We start from the raw sequence: 21,006 nt of genomic DNA, 5'->3' as shown, positions 1-21,006 counted from the left end.
AGATTTCCTCTGTTGTCCATAATTTGTCAGTGGCTAAATTCAATATACAATAATATGCTGGAGTGGATGAGGAGTAATGCTCCCAGAGCCATATGTGTAAGGGACCTTCCATATAGAAAGCTCTTGACTCCTGTGTGCAAGTAGGTGCTCAGTACCTCTGTAACATCATCTCTATTCCCAGGCCTCAAACTCTTCCTTCAGATGGAGTGTGTTTGCCTGCTCTAGGGACTAGGAGGGACTGGGAACTACACAGGCTGTGAGGAAGCTGGGGTTGATGGCAATCTACCTCCTCCCCACTCTTCCTCTCCAGAAAAGGTAATACATCCAGGGGATGGAAGTCCTCCATGTCGGGTAATCCCTCTTTAAGAGTGAGTGCTGGGGGAGCAGTGGCAGGAGAGGGCCTGACTGGTAGCATGACTCCAGGTTTCAGGTGTCACCAGTCAGAGCTTCCAGGGACACAAGAATCAGTGTGAAAGCCCAGGGTTTGGCCTCCCAGAGATCCTACCAGGAGCCACAGGGATGTCTGGAAATCAGTGGGGTTTGGTATGGGTCCAGGAGGAAAACCTCCCCTTAAACAATATGGGGGAATTTCTGGAATGAGAACTTTCAGAGAACTCCTCTCCAAGCCCCCTTTCCTGGGTTTTACCAAGGCAGGAGAAGCTAGCTGATTGTTTTATGGTCAAATTTCGGGTGTCTCACTACTTTCTTATCTTTACTGAAACATATCTGGAGAGAAACAATGAAAAGGAACTCAGTATCTTATTTCTGATTTTAGCATTAATCTGTTATTTCACTTATTAATGGGGATTCTTTCTCCTTAGTACACCCTGTTGCCTCTGACATATTTGTAAAACCCTTTTAGCTGGCATTAACTCATTTTGCTTTTCCATTGCCTTTATCTTTTCCTTGCAAGCCTTAATTGACTGAATATTCTTGCTTGGTTGCTTTCTCTTCTCTTTTTTGCCAGTACTGGGTTTATTTTTAAGCATAGATGTTTGAGCAGCCCTTTGTGACACTTCATTTGTCAGTTCTTAATTCCTGCATTCTTGTTTTTCAGGTGAACAATAAAGAGCAAACTCAGATGGCCATTATGTGACCCAGGGAGCCCCTCATGACCAACTGGCAGAGGTCACACTGCACCATACCTCACGTCAGGCCTGACACACTCATTTCTTCTAAGCCCTGTTGTCATAAATTGGCTATGAAAGGTGTCATATGAGGTTGTAACCATGTAACTTGCCATTATTGGTTCTGTATTACTACAGTTTCTCACCCAATATTAGAAGTATCAGTATATACCGGAAAATGGTTTGTCAGAATCATGTTTAACAATATTATTGAATTCCTTTACAAACCCAATGTAAAACTTGGTTGGACCAATAGTGAATTGGATCTGCTCTTGCAAATTCCTGTATGTCTTATGTGATCTTGCCAAGAGCTAAAGAAAATAGGTAATTTATTCATACAAGCTCTGGCAAATGTTTGTAACCCAATTAACATCAAGTCAGTGTAAATATTAATGTTCTTCACAGTGTAGAAATCTTGGAATTTAGCCATGAAAGCAATATGATAGTGTGCCTCAGTTCCCCTTTTTTATACAGCAGACTAACTTTAAGGTTTCACTGCTGTGCCAAGTTTCAAGAATGTTTATATATGTATCAGTCATATCATTTTAGTACTATAAGGCTTTTTTAGCATACAGTGTTTTCAGGTATCATTTTCAATATGTTTACAGGCTTTTCATTAAAGTCATACACATTGTACCTTTTTACCATAGTTGACATAAAAATCCAACAGTAGCACTAAATTTGTTACAAGTCAGTGTTTATAAGTCTCTTGGTCATACCATGCCTCTTATCTTACTAAATCCCTTGGCTGGCCAGGTGTGTCCTCAGTGCTACCAGCTATGGGGAAAATATTCCCCCTCCCTTGTTAGCCAGGTAGATTGTATCAGCCGAGACATTAGCTTTCAAATTCTCATCTGCTACCAATTTCAAAGCTGGACACTCATTCTTCCCCTTAGCAGGATCGAGTCGTTTCCCCCACAACACTTTCTCCTAGAAGGTTGAAAACTGAACCTCCCTGCTTACAGGAAACCCTTTGCTGGCTAGGTGTGTTCACCAACTGCAGCTCTGTGCTATGAACATCTGCAGAGACACTCTCCCACATGCTTGCTTGTGAATCCACCACCACCAAACAGCTTAGAGACTGGACTCTGTTTTAAAGAGATACCAAACAAATCCAACGTGTCTAAGGGTGAGAGTTTGCCTGCTCTCCCCTGCATCCTTGTGAGTTCAGTCATAAGGCTGTCCTGCTCTGAAAAAACAGTAACCAGCCTTTCCTCAGACCTTGAGGTACAGACTGCTTACTCAAAGAATCAACAAGGAGAACATGCTGGCCAAGCCCAGCCCCTTGGTTACAGGGCTGTTTAATTTCTCTAACAATTCCGCCCTCCCCCATCTGAAACCTTCTCTAGGCTATCCACACTGGATCTTTCTAAAGCAAGGTCAGTGGATCTATTTACCTCAGAAAGACTCTGGTAGTTAGGAACTGAAACTACCTCACTCAAATCACTTCCACACCCATCAGTTGCAGCAAACTGCTTGAAAATTCTACCATGAAGATTTTCTCTTCAGGAGTCCTTTTAAGCCACAGTTTATCTTTCACAGAAATTCTGCCCTTACCCTCTTCACCTAGAGCTTACTGTAAAGGAACATTTTCCTGAGTGACAACAGACTCTTTCTGAGTTTCACTTAAATCCAGAATCACGTCTGGGACAACAGATAAACTTTCAAGTATCATAAACTGAGAAGCTCTTTCTGTCTGCTCCACAGACAAAGAATTGGAGAGAAACTTTTCCTCAGCAGGTATCTTGTTGCGAATCAAAACCAAATTTGGAGCCATTCTTTCCTCTGTCCCAGCACCCATGGCTGATTTCAGACATAAAGTGGGACAGCTTCCTTGACAGATAAGTTACCACTCCCAACAGATAAACTGCTATTCTCCACATTATACTGAGCTACTTTAAACAAATAATTTCTATCTTGTTCAAGCTTACTTTCCCAAACTTTATTAGCCAACAGTCCATCACCCACAACTAATCTACCCTTTTCTTCCTCAGTTAGGGCTTTAACCTCACCATCAACTTTAATTTGCTCTAGAGAAACATTTTCCTGACCAAAGAGTTCTGTCTGTGCTTTATCTGATTCCAGATCCAACTTCTTTGGCTCTTTCTTCAGCTTCTTTTTCTAGCTTGGCCAAGGCTTGCTTCTCTTGCATTTGAAATTCTGCCAGTCTTTGTTCATGTTCAAGTGACAGGCTTTCTTTCAGGGCTTGCAGTTTCACTGCTTGTTCTGCTGATGCCTTCTGGTTCATGGTCACTGATCTTTAAGCTTTAAAACTCTCAATATAAAATTTTAAATAGTGTGGGGTTCTGAGCCAAAGCTTAATTGACCTGGTTCTGTGGCTCCTGCTGACTGTGCCACTGTAACCGTGCCTCTGTGGGTCACAACTGAGGATGCCAAATTCAGGACAAACTGCTGAGAAATAGGACAGATGCACCCCAAGACTGGTGGCTAGTCCCCCATAGGATATACCAAACCAGCAACAAAAGTAAACTTCTGTTTCACCACACTGGCTAACAAGAAGTCATAAAAGCAGTTTCCTTAGGCATCCCAGTCCTTGTATTACCACCGAAAACACTGGATTTAAAGGTGCGTGGTTCTTTACAACCAGTCTTATCAAATAAAAATGTTCTTCTGATCCCAATGGACCAGCCACACATCCAGGTCAATATATAACTCAGATCTCATCCAAAAATCATGCTGGTGCCAATCCTTTAGTATCTAAAATCAAAAGGTTTATTTATAAAAAAGAGCGAAAGGAAGGTAAGAGTTAAAATTGGTTAAAATAATCAAATATGTACAATAAATGCAAAATTCTTGGTTCAGATTTGTAGCAGTGATGAAATAAACTGCTGGCTTAAGGCAAGTTTCTGGTTACTTCCAAATCACAGGAGGATCCTCAGTCCATTGGTTAGAATGCTCTCACTAGTACAAGTTCATAGTCCAGAGGCTTGAGCAGGAAAGAGGCAAAATTGAGGGGTTTCCAGGGCCTTTTATATCTACTGACCTGTGGAGGGAAACCCATTGTTTCAAACAAAGCCCTAAGCACAGCTAGTGGGAAATTACAGTTGACAAGATAGTGTTTGGAATCGCATGGGCAAGTCACATGTCCATGCATGAAGATTTGGACATAGTAGAAGCCATTACCTATACCTCAAATAGCACATTTGCAGGAGAGTCCATTCAGTGTAGATGGGTGTCTCCCATGGTCCATTGTTAGTTAAGTGTTTCTTGATGAGCCACTTAATTTGAATAGTCCCTCCATGATGTGCTGGCTAACTACCTTGTGGGCGTTACTCCAGGAGCAAACATTTGAAATCCAGGTATAGAGCCAATAGTCATAACTTCAAATACAAAAATGATACATGCATACAGATAACATAATCATCACCAGAAAATCATAACGTTTTCATAGACATCTTACAAGTTTTGTACAAGTTTTGCTGCAAATATATAACAGTGGTTGCAACAATGATCTATATGGTCATATTTTAATCAGATAACATCCCAGCGATATCATATGCAAGCTGGTGTGAGTCAGTAATATATTGAGTGATGTATGTACAGGCTGTGTATAAAGAATTATAGATTGTGCTGGAAATATGTTCTTAAAAGGGTGGCTTGAAAGCTGTGCATAAGCTCAGCCTGTCCTAGGCAAAGGAATATTTTCCACCTTTTTTCCTGTGTCTCCAATGTAGATTGAGCCAGGTAATACCATAGAAGACAATGAAAAGTATATCTACGTATAAGGTAAACAGACCCATCAAGCTAAACAAGTTGTGGGGAAGGGAAAGACTAGTTAACAGTCATGATGGAGAATGGATCCTGCAGCTCCAGGAATATTTCTTGGCTTTTGAAAAAGAAACAATAGACTTTGGGAATATAAGCAGAAGCAAAAGCAATTTTGTCATCCATCACTTAAGGGACAAAGCAAGAGCAGCACTCTTTGAGCTCATGAAAAAATGGATTTTCTTGGCCTTGAAACTAAGGGTAGCTGGAACTGACTATAGTTGAGAAAACTGCTTAGACAAAGATTGTAACTTGCTGCAGTTAAGTTTTAGTCACTAGAAAGCATGTTTTGTTTTACTTGTATTCATATCACTGGCTTCTATTCTTACTTATTATCACTTAAATACCTACTGTTTGTTAATAATTTTTTCTTATTTTATTATAAAATCATCTGAGTGCTATGTATTGAACTGAAAGGGAAGTACTCAGCTAAACTAACAGACTGGTGTGTGTTCTGTCTTTTTTGGAGGCAGTGAACTTAATAACTTCTTTGAGTATCTAGTAAAAGAGCCTGGACACTGAGGGGACACAGTTTTGGGGAGATTCAGGACTGGAAGGTCTGTTGGTGTCTGTGACACAGAGGTCCATTGGTGGTTCACTACTCTGTCAGCAACTCTTGTCAGGCTTGACATACTCACATCCTGTTGTGACACTTATCCAACAGTTAACCTAACAAAATTATGCAGATGTGCTAGAAATATGTAATAAAATAATAAACTGGCAGGTTTATTATTTTATTTATTACATATTTCTAGCACATCTGCATAATTTTGTTAGGTTAACTGTACATACATCAAGCAAGAATATTAATGATCAGGGGAGGTTGATAAGCAGCTTTTTCCAGACAAGGAAAGGGGCTGACACCTCAAGCCAGGTTTGACCAAGGACAGTGGGGTATTCGTTTATTTTGGAGATTGCAGAAAGATCATGTTTACTGTAACAATCAAAAGTGGGGAAAAAAACATCATGGGATCTGCGCCAGGCAGCATGGTGTCTTCAGCCAGCAGGAGAAAGGAACTGGGCATACATTTCAGAAGATTACATTTCAAAGCTCTACAGGACTATAAAGAGAGGGAAAGAGAATTCCTACGTTGTCCTTCACCCGAGAAGTCAAAGAAACCAAGCACTTTGAGCTCCATGTTTTGGGTCCTGGCTAAAGAATGGGCCAGCCATGCAACAAACATGATTGTGGTGACAAAAACTTCTTTGAACAAAAGGTTGTAGTTTGTTAAGTTTTAATGGCTTATTTTACTTTTATTTGTTTGTAACCATTTCAACCCATATTTTTTATCCTTGGTCGCACTTGGTCCTTTGTTTAATAAACTTGCTTTATTTTTACAATAAACCAGCTCTGTGCTTTGATTGAAGTGGAAGGTTTGTCAGCCCCAGTTAAGTTAATCAGCTGCTGCATACTGTCTCTCTTTAAAGGAGCAGCGAATTTGGTAAAGTTTCCTGGTTCTACAGTAAGGGGGCTAAGCACTGCAGAAGGGTATCTCTGGGGAACTCAGGAACTGGAGTTCACTGATAGTTGCCTGGTAGGTGAGGTTTGAACTGGCAGAGTCCTGAAGAGTTTGCTGGCAAGGCAGACAAGCTGGTGTCTCAGGGAGATGGCACATAGCTTAGCAGCAGCAAAGCTCTCCCTTGCTGAGGCTGAGCAGGGTTACACAGTGGCTTACAGTTCTGGGAACTCCGCATGGCTTTGGGGAGTCTTGGGACTAGAAGGGCTGTTGGCGTTACCCTGAAAGGAGTAGCCAGGTTGATAGAAGACACAGTGAGATCAATGTGCTGTCAGCAAGCCGTTGGTATCAGGGCTCTGAGACAAAGCTGCACAGCACAGAGGCACCCAGGGTTTACAGGGTAGGGTGACAAAACCTGTTATTGGTCTGGGTGAACCCCCAAAGCATCGCACACTGCTTCTCCTGGGAAAACACTTTTCAGCTCATGCTCTGCTCCAGAAAGCCACTTGCTGAAAGGTTCTGTATGATGGGATATTTTCTTCAAGAATCTAACTCTGATTCTTTGCATAGTCTAAAAAGTTCAATGCATCTCTGAGGTATTTTTATGATGCAGTGCTTTTGTTTCTTAATAATGAATATTATAAATCTATTTTTTTTAATTTTAAATATATTTAAAGTGCCTGAGCTATAATTCCACTATTAGTCATCTACAATAAACTGAATCCCTGTAGGCATTAATTTGTTCCTGTGTACTCTCTCTCTCTTTGAGCTGTTAATAGATACATGAAGTAGATGCATGTCTAAAGGTTTCTTATTGGCAGTTGTGCTGGTGTCCTCAATGAAGAGACTGCTGGCTTGAGTTTTCAGTGGTATTTAAGCACTTATCGATTTTACTATCAATTGAGAGTGCACAGCACTTCTGCAAATCAGGTCATGCATGGCAAAAATGATCTGCCAGTAATCTTTGAAAGATCTTGTGTAAACTAGCCACATAGGAAGTGTCTTTCTAAAAAATTATTTTGCTTACTACAAAAATGCCACCATTTATAGAGTGCTTTACCATGGCAAAACATTATAAAGATGTTAACTAATCCAAATGACTCCTGTGAGGTAGATAGGAAAGTATTATCTCTGTTTTTCAGATGGAGAAACTGTCCTAGAAAGGTTAAGGGACTTCCCAAGGCAATACAGTAAGATAAAGACACAACAGGGATTTAAGCTCAGTTGTTCCTGGCTTTCAATCCCCCACTCAGTCAGAATTATGAATGTTGACTATCTTGCATACTAGTCAATGAAGATAATGCAGTAGTAATAAAAATGATGCTAGCAAAAATTCACATAGTCTTGTTTTTGAGCCCTAATTATCAAGTAGGCTTTTCTGAGCCTCACCCAAAGCCGAATGAAGTAAATGAGAGTCTTTCTACTGATTTCAATGAGCCCGTTTCTCTTAGTGCCCCAAATTGTAACTGCAAGACCCCATCCTTTGATGTCTCAAGAACTTCGTGGGAGATAATTAGGAGTCCCACCTTGTGTATCTCCCAAAATCATCCCATAAAATCCATCAGTGCCTAGTTTGTTGGATGGAGTAAGGACACGTTTTATAGGGTCGCTCTTCTTGCTGAATGATACAGATTCACAGTGTTGTATCAGTCTCACTGCATGTGGGCCTCTCAGAATTCAGCAGTAGAAGTGAAAATATTAAAAGAAATTGTCATAAAAATGTTAATCACATTCTTAATAGGATATCTCAACAAGTCTGTCAGGAAACAAGTCTATAAGGAAAATATCTTTAGACATAAATTAACACTGAATAAATGATAGAATTGGAAACTTAAACTGAACAAGTGAACTTTTGATTCACTGTTTCTAGCAGATTTCATCCTTCCTTGAAGATATTTCCCCCTTCCTCTAGGTTATTTTTTTCATATTCACTGTGATTAAGATTTCTTTCTTTCTCTGTTTCCTGAAGAATTAATGTTTTATTCCCAAATAAATATTAATCAATTTCATGGTAACTCACATCCTGTGAAGGAGAGAGGTTTGTTTTACAGGATTCATCTTCTTTCATGCCCCCTCCCCTACCTCCCATGTAACAATATTAATATTCAGTGGGGAGATTAATCTAATGCCAAGGTTCACAAACTGTCGTCTGCAGAGACCTGACTGGTCACAAGGTGCTGTCCCTCGTTCTTGTTTTCAACTAGAAGGATGGGAGGAAAGGAGGAGATGAAAGTCAAATGGAGACAGAATGGATAACTTTATCGAAAAAAAGAACAAGATGCATTAAAGATGGTTAATAATGTACAAATACTTCCCTCATGTTACATTTCTGTGGAAGCAATTGCGGTTGTTGCCCCCGACATGTTATATTACTGCAAATGAAAGGAGTTGGTCATAAATGAGATGTTGCAAGGAGACAATCTCTCTATTAAGGCCTGACCTTTGCGATGGGAAGTTTGAGAACCCTATATCTAATATTATTTTTTAAAATGCTACTGTGCCTCTGTTGTAGGTTTCTTTCTGCTATATGCAGAAACTCAGAACGCTGTGCCACATCTTTCAGGCTCTATGTGTTTTGCTCAAGGGAAGACATGCGTGTGATGTCACTCACGTAAACTGAGTCAGTTCATGTGATTATTTAAAAAGAAAGGTGTTTTAATCTTTCTGACAGCAGATAGTTCAAGCCAAACAGCCTCATTTCACAGTCCACAGGCAGCGTCCTACACAGAGTGCAGATTTCATGAACTTCTGCACCTGATCTACTCTCATTAGTATTCAAATGTTTCCCATTCTTTTTCTTCTTTCTGTGTGAATTTAGTGTTGCTGAAAGGTGCCAGACTGACAGCCCCCGAGAGTGAGCTCTTTTATTTATCCACAGAAGAGGCACAGCTCAGCCAGGGGCAGTGCAAGCTTCATAGAATCATAGAATATCAGGGTTGGAAGGGACCCCAGAAGGTCATCTAGTCCAACCCCCTGCTCGAAGCAGGACCAATTCCCAGTTAAATCATCCCAGCCAGGGCTTTGTCAAGCCTGACCTTAAAAACTTCTAAGGAAGGAGATTCTACCACCTCCCTAGGTAACTCATTCCAGTGTTTCACCACCCTCTTAGTGAAAAAGTTTTTCCTAATATCCAATCTAAACCTCACCCACTGCAACTTGAGACCATTACTCCTCGTTCTGTCATCTGCTACCATTGAGAACAGTCTAGAGCCATCCTCTTTGGAACCCCCTTTCAGGTAGTTGAAAGCAGCTATCAAATCCCCCCTCATTCTTCTCTTCTGCAGGCTAAACAATCCCAGCTCCCTCAGCCTCTCCTCATAACTCATGTGTTCCAGTCCCCTAATCATTTTTGTTGCCCTTCGCTGGACTCTCTCCAATTTATCCACATCCTTCTTGAAGTGTGGGGCCCAAAACTGGACGCAGTACTCCAGATGAGGCCTCACCAATGTTGAATAGAGGGGAACGATCACGTCCCTCGATCTGCTTGCTATGCCCCTACTTATACATCCCAAAATGCCATTGGCCTTCTTGGCAACAAGGGCACACTGCTGACTCATATCCAGCTTCTCGTCCACTGTCACCCCTAGGTCCTTTTCCGCAGAACTGCTGCCTAGCCATTTGGTCCCTAGTCTGTAGCTGTGCATTGGGTTCTTCCGTCCTAAGTGCAGGACCCTGCACTTATCCTTATTGAACCTCATCAGATTTCTTTTGGCCCAATCCTCCAATTTGTCTAGGTCCTTCTGTATCCTATCCCTCCCCTCCAGCGTATCTACCACTCCTCCCAGTTTAGTATCATCCGCAAATTTGCTGAGAGTGCAATCCACACCATCCTCCAGATCATTTATGAAGATATTGAACAAAACCGGCCCCAGGACCGACCCTTGGGGCACTCCACTTGATACCGGCTGCCAACTAGACATGGAGCCATTGATCACTACCCGTTGAGCCCGACAATCTAGCCAGCTGTCTACCCACCTTATAGTGCATTCATCCAGCCCATACTTCCTTAACTTGCTGACAAGAATACTGTGGGAGACCGTGTCAAAAGCTTTGCTAAAGTCAAGAAACAATACATCCACTGCTTTCCCTTCATCCACAGAACCAGTAATCTCATCATAAAAGGCGATTAGATTAGTCAGACATGACCTTCCCTTGGTGAATCCATGCTGGCTGTTCCTGATCACTTTCCTCTCATGCAAGTGCTTCAGGATTGATTCTTTGAGGACCTGCTCCATGATTTTTCCAGGGACTGAGGTGAGGCTGACTGGCCTGTAGTTCCCAGGATCCTCCTTCTTCCCTTTTTTAAAGATTGGCACTACATTAGCCTTTTTCCAGTCATCCGGGACTTCCCCGGTTCGCCACGAGTTTTCAAAGATTATGGCCAATGGCTCTGCAATCACAGCCGCCAATTCCTTCAGCACTCTCGGATGCAACTCGTCCGGCCCCATGGACTTGTGCACATCCAGATTTTCTAAATAGTCCCTAACCACCTCTATCTCCACAGAGGGCTGGCCATCTCTTCCCCATTTTGTGATGCCCAGCGCAGCAGTCTGGGAGCTGACCTTGTTAGTGAAAACAGAGGCAAAAAAAGCATTGAGTACATTAGCTTTTAGTTTCCTCCCATGCTGCCTTGCCAATGTTTTTCCAGACCTGACCTAGCATGGACCCTCTCTCTAGGAATGAAAGGATAGTTCAGTCTCCAGGCTTGTTCAGTCCTCAAACTCCCTGTGGAGACTGCTCAGCAGAGTTGCCAATTAGTGTCAATTAATGCTGAAGCTTCCTTCCCACTCAGTTTGAAAGACAAGACACAAAGTGTTATTTTACCTGCAATTACTTTCCCCGGTTTAAAACATTTTTAAGTTTTTCAGAAAGGAAGAAACTTACCCAGCCCTGCACTAACCTGCCTTGGAGACTAGAAATTCCAAGGGTTTCCCTGTCTCTGTTATTGCCTAGGGAGTTGAGCTTACTCTTCACCACCAAACAAACAGGGAGTCAGACACTACCCAAACCAGCAATTCTTCAAGGCTCCACAGAAACTTTCTCCTGCTGTACTAAGTCTCTCCACTCTATGTCTCATGCTCGCAGCTCTGTAAAACCCAGGCTTCAAGAAAGACACACCAGGAGGGGCTGCCCCACCAGCTGGTATTGTGGAGAGTGCCCAAAAGTAGGGTTGCAGAAGAGAGGGCGGAAGTACATAAGGCTGCCACAAGTAGCATTGACTTTGGCACAGATTTATCATGAGGTTGGTGAAGTTGCATCAACAGTTTCCACCCTCAATTCTTCCTCATCTCTGAGGGCTGCTGACCCATATGAGCTACTATCCAAAAGATACCTCTGACTCTCCATTGTACAGGAAGGGAATTGGAGTGAGATGTTTCATGAGAACAAGAAAAAATAAGTAAAAAATAAATACAAAGTTTGAAAAGTAAAAGGAACAAACTCATTCAGCTGCAAATATCTGTAATTTGCATTCTTAAAAGAAGGATAAGACATGAAACAGTTAGATGTTATAAGAAGAAAAAAAAGTCTAATGTATCAAACACAAGATCTAAATAGATGTCCAAGTAGGATAATATACTTTCTGCTCTCATTTAGCACCTTGGTTTTTACTAAAAGGATGGATAAAAACCTATGGTCAAAAATGGAACTGGAGATCATATTAAAATGGATGTTTCGGGCTTAAGTGAAGGTTGCAAAATGGAAATGCAAAATGTTTTCTATGTGGGAGTGTTACACACGGTACTGTATGTAGAAATCCTGTGGAATTGTAACAGGGTGGCTGCCATCCAAGCATCCCCTCATGCCCAGGATGACCCTGCAGTTTTCCCCATCCACAGGGCTCCTTAAACAAACCCACACAGTCTCATTCAATCCTCAGACACAGTCCTTCTTGGGGCCTGGTTTATTTATGAAGTTTGAAAAAAAAAACCCAAACACAAAACCCATTTTCCAGCCAGCCTTAAGATGGGCACAACCCTCCCCGAGCTGGGTCTTCTCCCTCAGCCCCAATACCCTTCTTCAGGAATCACTGCAAAAGACCAACTCTCCCTGCAGCTATAGTCCCCTTCTGGCTCTGCCCTTACTGAACTTCCTTTGACCCTTTTATAGCACAGGTGCAACACTGTCCTTTTAATTGTCTTAACTGGGAGCACCTTCTCCAGCACAGGGAGTTGGACTTATTTTAATCACAGAGGCCAGGCACCCTGTGACAGAAATAAACATATAAAACACCTATATTAAAATAATTCAGTGCCAATTTCCCCAAAACAAATGGGATGCCATGAATGCATTTGCAGGAATGGAAATAAAATACACCTAATGTACCCACACAGCCTTGTCGGTGCATTCAAATGCAGGTAACTGCATGCCCAAGTGGTCTTTTTACATGCAGTTCCCCACTTTTTACAAGTGAACATGAGGTTATGCAAGCACCAACGGTACAGAAATGGTTTTTGGCAACACCCATTGCACACAAGTTTGAAAACGTGGTCCTTTAGAGTCAGTCTTCAACAGTCAAAAGTATAGAATCTGAACTGTCTTAAGGCTGACAATTTGGAACTGAATCTCCTCTCATTACATTGCTGTGAATAAGGTGTATGTCCCTGGAGGCCAATGGAGTTATATGGATGAAAAAACCATGAGAGATCAGAAACAACCCATTAATCCGTGAGTTATGCCTGAGTATTCCAAGGGCTTTAGAACAGTAGAATATCCTGAAGACTATGAGTTAAAGTTTAACATACTATACAGGAAAGGAGTTATCAGATTCCCACTAAATGTAATGGAAGTAATTCCTCTGTGGAGACTGCACTTACATGTATGTTGAAATACATCTACTTTTTGCACTCTCCCTCTGGCAATCATTGACGCAGGCCTTTATTTCCATTTCAAAAGGCAGGATGGTTTGCTGTGATATGGAGCTCGGTGCATGTGCCTATTTCCACTCCACAAACCCAAATGCAGAGGCTGCTTTCTCAGCTTTACCAGCATATCAGTTTTGGAATTGTATTCTTGGACTTGTGACAGCACAGTCTGCCACCTAAGTAATGTTACCCAGTTCTGCTCTTCTGAAACATAAAAGAGCCACTTCGGTGAGCTAATTCTTTGTGCAAGAGAAAATACTGACATGAGACAACATGAGCGGCCAGATCCTACACCCCTGACTCTGCCAGAACTGCCATTGATTTAAAAAGTTTGCTGGAGTAAAGGCTGAAAGGGATTTGACCCTAGCTGATCAACATTCTGCTTGGTTATTGAATTCAATGGAGTAGAAGTGGGAGCAGAATTTGTCCCTGGGCAGGGTCACTTGAGTTTTAATTAGGAGGCTTTGATCCAGCATTGCAGAATTAAGATAGCAGAGACTGTCTCGTTTATCTGAAACCACCAAGCTATAGCTCAGTCTTCATTGAGTAATATGGCAATACCAACGCTGGTAAATTTTCCCAAAGAATTTCTTCACTGGCTATGACTGTCTGTGGGTATGTCCACATAGCACAGAAACCCTGTGGCTGGCCCATGCCAGCCGACTGGGGCTCATGGGGCTCGGGCTGTGGGGCTGTTTGGGTAGACTTCCAGGCTCAGGCTGAGGCCCGGACTCTAGGACCATGTGGGGTGGGAAGGATCTAAACTGCTTCTTGGGGAAAGGATGCAGCTAAATCAGTTTTACAGGATCAGTTCAAGAAAATGTCTGAAATTGTGGTGTTAGCAGTGACTCAGTGGGTATTTCCACTTCTTGATTATTAGAGATGTCAAATCAGATTCCCAAAACAATGCCATTATTGAGTTGTTTTGGCTGAATTTTTATTTGGTATGAATCTTCATGAGATATGTAGAATAGACCGTCTGATTTACCTCTCTAACTATACAGAAAAAATGTCTCCTACTGAAGATGAGATAATGTCTCAGCTGATCAGGGCATTGATTAAAGGTGGTGATCACCTAGAGTCAAACACTATGACAATATCATTGAAGCTGTTTTCCAGTATCTTAAACTGCACTATGTTTGCCTTTCTGCTCTCTAATGGCCATTTTCAGGCTCTGATACATTAAGTCCCAACCTGCTGTATTGAGTGTCTTATTTAAAATATGGGACTCAATTTATAAAGTGCCAATGTCTATCACATTACTGCTAATCTTCAGGCTACAGGTACAAATTAGTCTGTCTACTAGTATAATTGTCTTGTCTCTTTGACCCAGATCCACAAGGGGACTTATGTATTGTGATGCTAAGCATCACAATGTCTAATTTTTAGGTGATGAGAAAAATCACAAGAACAACACTGCGATCCACAAAGCCTGAGTTAGGCACCTTGATTTCTATACGGTGAATAGGGAGTGATAGGTGCCTAAGAATGCAATCCACAAAAAACAGCAGCTAGGCAGGGAGCTGCCCGTGAGCACTGGGTATAATAGGCCAGGGTAGCCTCTGCCTCCCCTAGCGTAGCGGCTGCCGCGGGACCCCAGTTGTAGTTCTGGTTGGGGAAATTTTTGCTTTTTATTATGCCCCATGTAGGTTCTGGGGCGGCTGAGGAGACAGTATGTGCTATTCAGCTTCCTGGGTTCATCAGTAATCTCCCTAGACTCCAGGGAGATTACTGATGAACCCAGGATCCTGAGTAACATATACCATCTCCTCAGCTGCCCCAGAACTTGCATGGAGCATATCAAAAGGTTCTTCTTCTAGAAGAGAGAAGAAGAGAAGAACTTTTCAATTTTCATGGGTCAGCTTGGGGGTCTGTGGAGGGGAGGTGCAGCTACGGGGGCTCTGGGCAGCATGAGGCTCCTCCGAGCAGTTTCGGGTGCGGGGAGCTCAGGGCTCCAGCTGGCCTGGGGCTCCTCTGACCTCGGGGGTGGAGGGAAGGGGGCCTCGGGACTGCGGCCACGACTGGGGGCAGGAGATCTCGCGGCTCCGGCAGCAGGGAGAGGGGGCTCAGCCCACATTTGTGGGGTGGATGGAAGGGGTGGAACCACGGACTACCCTCCACTGCCCATGGAGCTGCCTAAGCTAGCCAGTGGGAGATGTCAAGGAGAAGGATGTGTCCTAAGCCCCATCACTCTCACAGTGATAGGCTCCTAAATCCAGACTGCAAAGAGGAATGTGTCTTTGCTTCCAATCCATGAACTGGAGGAAGAAAGGTGTTTGTCTGCCTATTTTGCCTGGGGGCCAGATCCGGTAGGCACATTCAGAGGCTACCTAGCTCTACAAAAAACTGGTGGGGCGTGGGGAAAAGAAAAGGAGTATGTCCCTTAACAGCAGTGATTAGTGCATTCACCTGGGCTGTGGGATCCCACTGGTTCAAGTTCCCCCTTGCCTGATGAGGAGAAGTTATTTAAACAGGGGGTCTCCCACCTTTGAGGTGAGTGCTCTAACCACTGGACTATGGGATAGTCTCATATGGGAGGCTCCCTCAGTCTCTTTGGTTGAAGAGGTTTCACTTTAATTGAATAATTAAATATTGAGCCAAACAAAGAATAAGAAGCACTCTGTAATCCAGTGGTTAGGGCACTCACCTGAGAGGTGGCAGATCCTTGTTCAAATCCCCTCTCTCATGAGGTGACTTGAACCATTGGTTTCCACATCCTAGGAGACTACCTTAACTACTGAGCTGAAGATTACAAGGAAGGCCATCTTCCTGCTGGTTTTTTGTGCAGTTAGGTGGCCTCTGAGCACACCTACCAGATCAAGCCCCTCAGGCAAAATAGGCAGGTGCATGCTATCTTCCCCTGGTTCATGGTTCACGCTGAGGCTGAAGACAATCCTAATGGGGGCAGGAAAGAATCCACTGATTGTCTTTCCCATGGGAACATATGTATGTGAAGGGGGAAGACTGTAAATAGTTATTTTTGTGGCCAACTAACAGACAGAAATTCCAGCCCTACACAAACCACCAATGCGGTCGGAGGGAACTCGAGCATGCCTATCTTATCTATTGGCAGGTGGAGTTCTCATTCTGGTTTCTCTCTCATTTCCTCTTTTGTTATCCTTCCTATTTCATTTATCCCTCTCTTTCACTAATCTACCCACAAACTTAGTTAGCTGTCGCTGGCTGTACCCTTATGACCTCCTTAGAGTGGCCCTGTTTCTATGAAATGTTTTCCACTCTTCTCCAGGTGCTCTGTGCCAGCTATCATGGAAACCTTTCACTGGCAGCAAGAGCTCCATTAACAGGAGAACTGAAGAGCAGGTGGCAAACCTTGTTTTTTTCTCCTAAGCTTAATTTCATTTAGTCAATGAAAGGCAAATGAAAGCTAGAAAACTTGCAAATAACAAATGTTCATCTAAGCTGATTTTGCCCAGAGGAGTAAGTTTCGCCCTCTTTGACTGTGTAAACAACAATATTTAACCATGGATCAACCTGGCAACTATTCCATAAACCATGCATGTCACTTAACTGCATAATCCATTTCAGCTCTGTGGCAGGTTGCAGCAAAAGGTAAATGAATAATTTAGGATCTGGGACTCTGTCCCAGATCTACAAAGGTATTTAGGTGCCTAACTCCCATTAATTTCTGGGCTTCTGTTCTAAATGTCTACAGGACATACACAAATAAATTGTGATGTGACAGAAAAATGTTCATTGTAATGGTGAGTAGAATATAAAAACCACTATATTAAGTGAACTGAGAGTGTAAATTGTTTTATCTGCCAAGGGAGTGATTTTTAAAAGGACTTCAGGGAGTGGGGCCATATTTTTAAATGTATTGAGGCACCTAAAGATGCAGATAGGTGTCACCTGATATTTTCAGAAGTGCCTAGGCTCCTAGAATGGGATCCACAAATGTGCTTAGGCACCTAAAATCCTGTTTTTAGGCACCACTATGATCCAGCAAACTCCTGCTTGGCTGCTGCCTAACCCTGTAGGAACGTAAATTCACTCAACGCCTCTGTTTTTTCCTCTGAGGATGCCTACTGAAGCCTCACTCTAGGTGCCCATCTCCTTCCTGAGCATGGGCACCGCTGCCTCATGACAGGCATCCAACACCTATCTCCTGCCTGAGCACCTGAGCAATTCACATATTGGGAAGGATGGCTGCCCTAGTCATGGGGGAGGGGCCTTTCTGGCTTCTGCAAACTCCTACTGAATCAAGTCTCTCAAGTGAGTTCACACAAAACATCAAGAAATGGGAAAAAGGAGAATAACCTTCCTTATAATCTTTAGTCTAGTGGGAAACCCCTTGTTCAAGTTCCCCCTCCCTCTGAGGGGGAAAAGGGATTTGAACAGGCTCTTCCCTGAGTGCCCCAACCACTAAGCTATGCAATATCTGATGTGGGGGCTGCTTTACTTTCTCCCTGTTGGAGTTCTTCCACTTTTTAGTTAAACAATGGAGTACTTAAATATTAATTGGTTTAGGGAAAAAGTTAGGATGATTCCATATCCTGGTGATTAGGGCACTCTCCAGAGAGGTGGCTGATCCCTGTTCAAATCTTTTCTCCCTTTCAGGAGGAGGGGGAATTGAACTGTGGGGGTCTCCCCACATCCTGGGTGAGTACCCTAACAACTGGGCTAAAGATTATAAGGGAGCTCCTCCCCTTCCTCTTGAAATCAATATGGGTTTGATATGTAAGTGCTTTTGAAAATCCCACTGGACACCTAAATACCTTTAGAAATCAGGCCATTGGTCATCCAACTACCATTGACTTTCAAAAGCTTTTTGAAAATCCCACCCTACACAATTATATTCAGGTAATTGCATATGCTGGTTATGAGAGAGGTGGGTGAGGTAATATCTTTGATTGGACCAACTTCTGTTTAAAAAAAAAAGACAAGCTTTTGAGCTTACAGAGCTCTTCTTCAGGTCACTCTGGTTACGAACACAATACTGTGGTGTTGGTGGAGGGGTGGAAAGGTTAAAGGTCTTGCATCTGTGCATTTATGTAGAGTGCAATGAATTAAAAGAGAAATAGAAAAAAAACAAAACACACACAAAAAAGCCACGCCACATATAACTAAACAAAATACAGTCAACCAATGGATGAGTGTTGTGTCTAGTGGTTAGAGCAAAGACCTGTAACTCAGGAGTCCTGGGTTCTTTTCTGGTTCTGCCACTGACTCGCTGCATATTCTTCTGCCACTCAGTTCACCTGTCTGTGTCTGTTTGCCCCTGTGCAAAATGGATATAAAATAATACAAGTAGGTATCTGAACTCCATTTACATGAAACTCTGTTACCTCTAGACTGGCTAGGTTTAACTTCACAGCAGACTTGACTTCAAGTCAGAGTTCAGCCCATAAAGACCAGTTCATTGGATAATCAGCCCAGGGGCCTCAGCAAGATTTGCATTCTGTGCTCAGAACATCCTAAATATCATTGTTCCATGAACCTATTGCACCTATGAGAGTCAGAGAAAGAACATTAGATGTATAAAATAATGCTTAGGAAATTCAGACATAGCATTCAAGGAGAAAATAAATGTGTCTACCCTCTTATCTCCTAATGTTATATATTTGAGTGACCCAACCATCACAGATTTACAGCTATCAAATGTCTACAGAGGGCAGGTAAAATGCTCAGAAGAAAAAGAAAACCTAATTGTCATAAGATCAGTGGAAACATGCCTGATCAGTTATTAGTGCCTTGTAAGAGATGAAACATGGAAGAGGCAAAGACAAGACCAACCAATGGGAGAAATAAAACTAAGACAAATGAGATAGGCTGTAAAACAAGGGGTCAGCAGAGGCAAGACTGCAGCAGCATTCAGCGCCAAGACAATAATCAAGCACGTGAAATTACTAACATTGCTGGGCCTCACGTTGCTATTTGTTTCACACCCAGAGATGAAAGTAAGCTGGTCCGGTGCGGTATGGCGTACTGGCTCTTGCCAGTACGCCATGCCGGACCGGTTTCCCCAGGCTGGCACTTTAAAGGACCCCAGGCTCCCCGCAGCAGCTGAAGCCCCAGGCCCTTTAAAGCACCGCCCGAGCCCCACTGCCAGAGCCCCTGGGGTAGCAGCGGCAGGGCTCTGGTGGTGATTTAAAGGGCCAGGGGATCTGGCCGCTGTGGGGAGCCCTGGGCCCTTTAAAGTGCCCCCTGTACCCTGCAGCAGCTGGAGCCCCTGGGCCCTTTAAAACGCCATCCGAGCCCCACTGCCGGAGCCCCAGGTAGCAGTGGCAGGGCTCCGGCGGTGATTTAAAGGGCCTGGAGCTCCACTGTGGTAGTGGTGGTCAGAGCTCTTTAAATTCCCCCAGAGCCATGGGGCTCCTAGCTGCCTCTGCAGCTGGTAGTTCTGGGGGTGATTTAAAGGCCTGGGGGCTCCCAGCCACAGCCAGAGCCCTGGGGCCTTTAAATCTTGATTTAAAGGGCCTGGGTATTTAAAGGCCCCGCTTCTTCCGGTTGAGGCCACACCTATTCTGGTCAAGACCATGCCCCCTGCTCAGGACTCCAGAGTACGAGTAAGTTCTTTAAGTTACTTTCACCCCTGTTCACACCTATACACAAACAAAAGTCAATGGGCTGCTCTGGGTATTGTGGAAGCACCTACGAAACGAAACCTGTGTACATTGTTTTAGTTACATTTCCAGAGCTCTATGAAGCTTTGGATGGGTAACTAAAATGACAATGAAGTTTACTGTAATTCCAAAAGCAAACCCAGATAGAGATTTTTTTATTATTTTTAGTGAACCATTCACTGAGAAGGGAGATCCAGAGAAAGAATGAAAATGAGAAGAAAAAACTGGGACCTGAAAAAGAGAGAGATGCATAGAGGAAGTGATATTTCAGACATTTCAGCATTGCCATACTTCCTAAAAAGCTCCCAATCATTAAGAAATATTGTGCAAATGATTTAAGAGGGAGAAAAGAAGGTACTCACATCAATTTTTGTGGGTGAGATTCAGTTTCTGTGTGTTTTGGTAGCCAGAGGAAGAAGATGACAATGATGTTTTGTTAGAATAGACATCAGTGGTAGTCTCCATAATAGAAAGATACGATATGGAACTATGTCACACAGAGAATTCATGGAACAAGGAACAAGGTCAGTAAAAATTTCAGTAATGAGCACAGCTAGTGTAGAGGAAGGAACAGGAACATTGGCAAGCAGCTTAAAAAGAAGGCCAGCATCTCTGATGTGGGATTTGTTTCTCTTCTGTACGGCTGCAAATCAACATGTTTCTATGGGGGGGAAATAGTGCTAGTAGAAGACAATACTGTATACGTATGGGAACATCTGCTTGAAGAAACCTTTTGTAAATGAACATTCTCTAGTGTGGGAACAACATCTGCTCCATACCACAAAATAAAGAAATAAACAATGTTAGATACAATTTGTCTAAATTGCTGCCCCTTAACCCCCCAAAAGTAGCAGAAGATCTGTGTGTGCAAGTATACACACCTACCCACCTCTCTCTAGAAATCAGATTCAGGACAGGCTCATACATAGGAACACAGGAATTGCCATATCAGATCAGTAGCTGGTACCAGATAATTTGAAGGAAGGTGCAAGAAACCTTGCAGTAGACAGCTATGGAATAACATCCCCATAGGGAAAGTTTCTTCCTAATCCTCAACTGTTAGAGGCTTATGCCCTGAAGAATACAGATTATACAGTATAACTTCTTCTATGGTGAGTTTTAAAGAAAAGAATCTCAAAATGCTTGTTGAGATATAGCAGTCTATGAGTGAAATCTTCCCCCTTCCTAT

This window comes from Lepidochelys kempii, chromosome 3 (genome assembly GCF_965140285.1).
Source record: "Lepidochelys kempii isolate rLepKem1 chromosome 3, rLepKem1.hap1, whole genome shotgun sequence".
Classification (NCBI taxonomy): domain Eukaryota; kingdom Metazoa; phylum Chordata; order Testudines; family Cheloniidae; genus Lepidochelys; species Lepidochelys kempii.
This window is presented reverse-complemented; position numbering follows the sequence as displayed.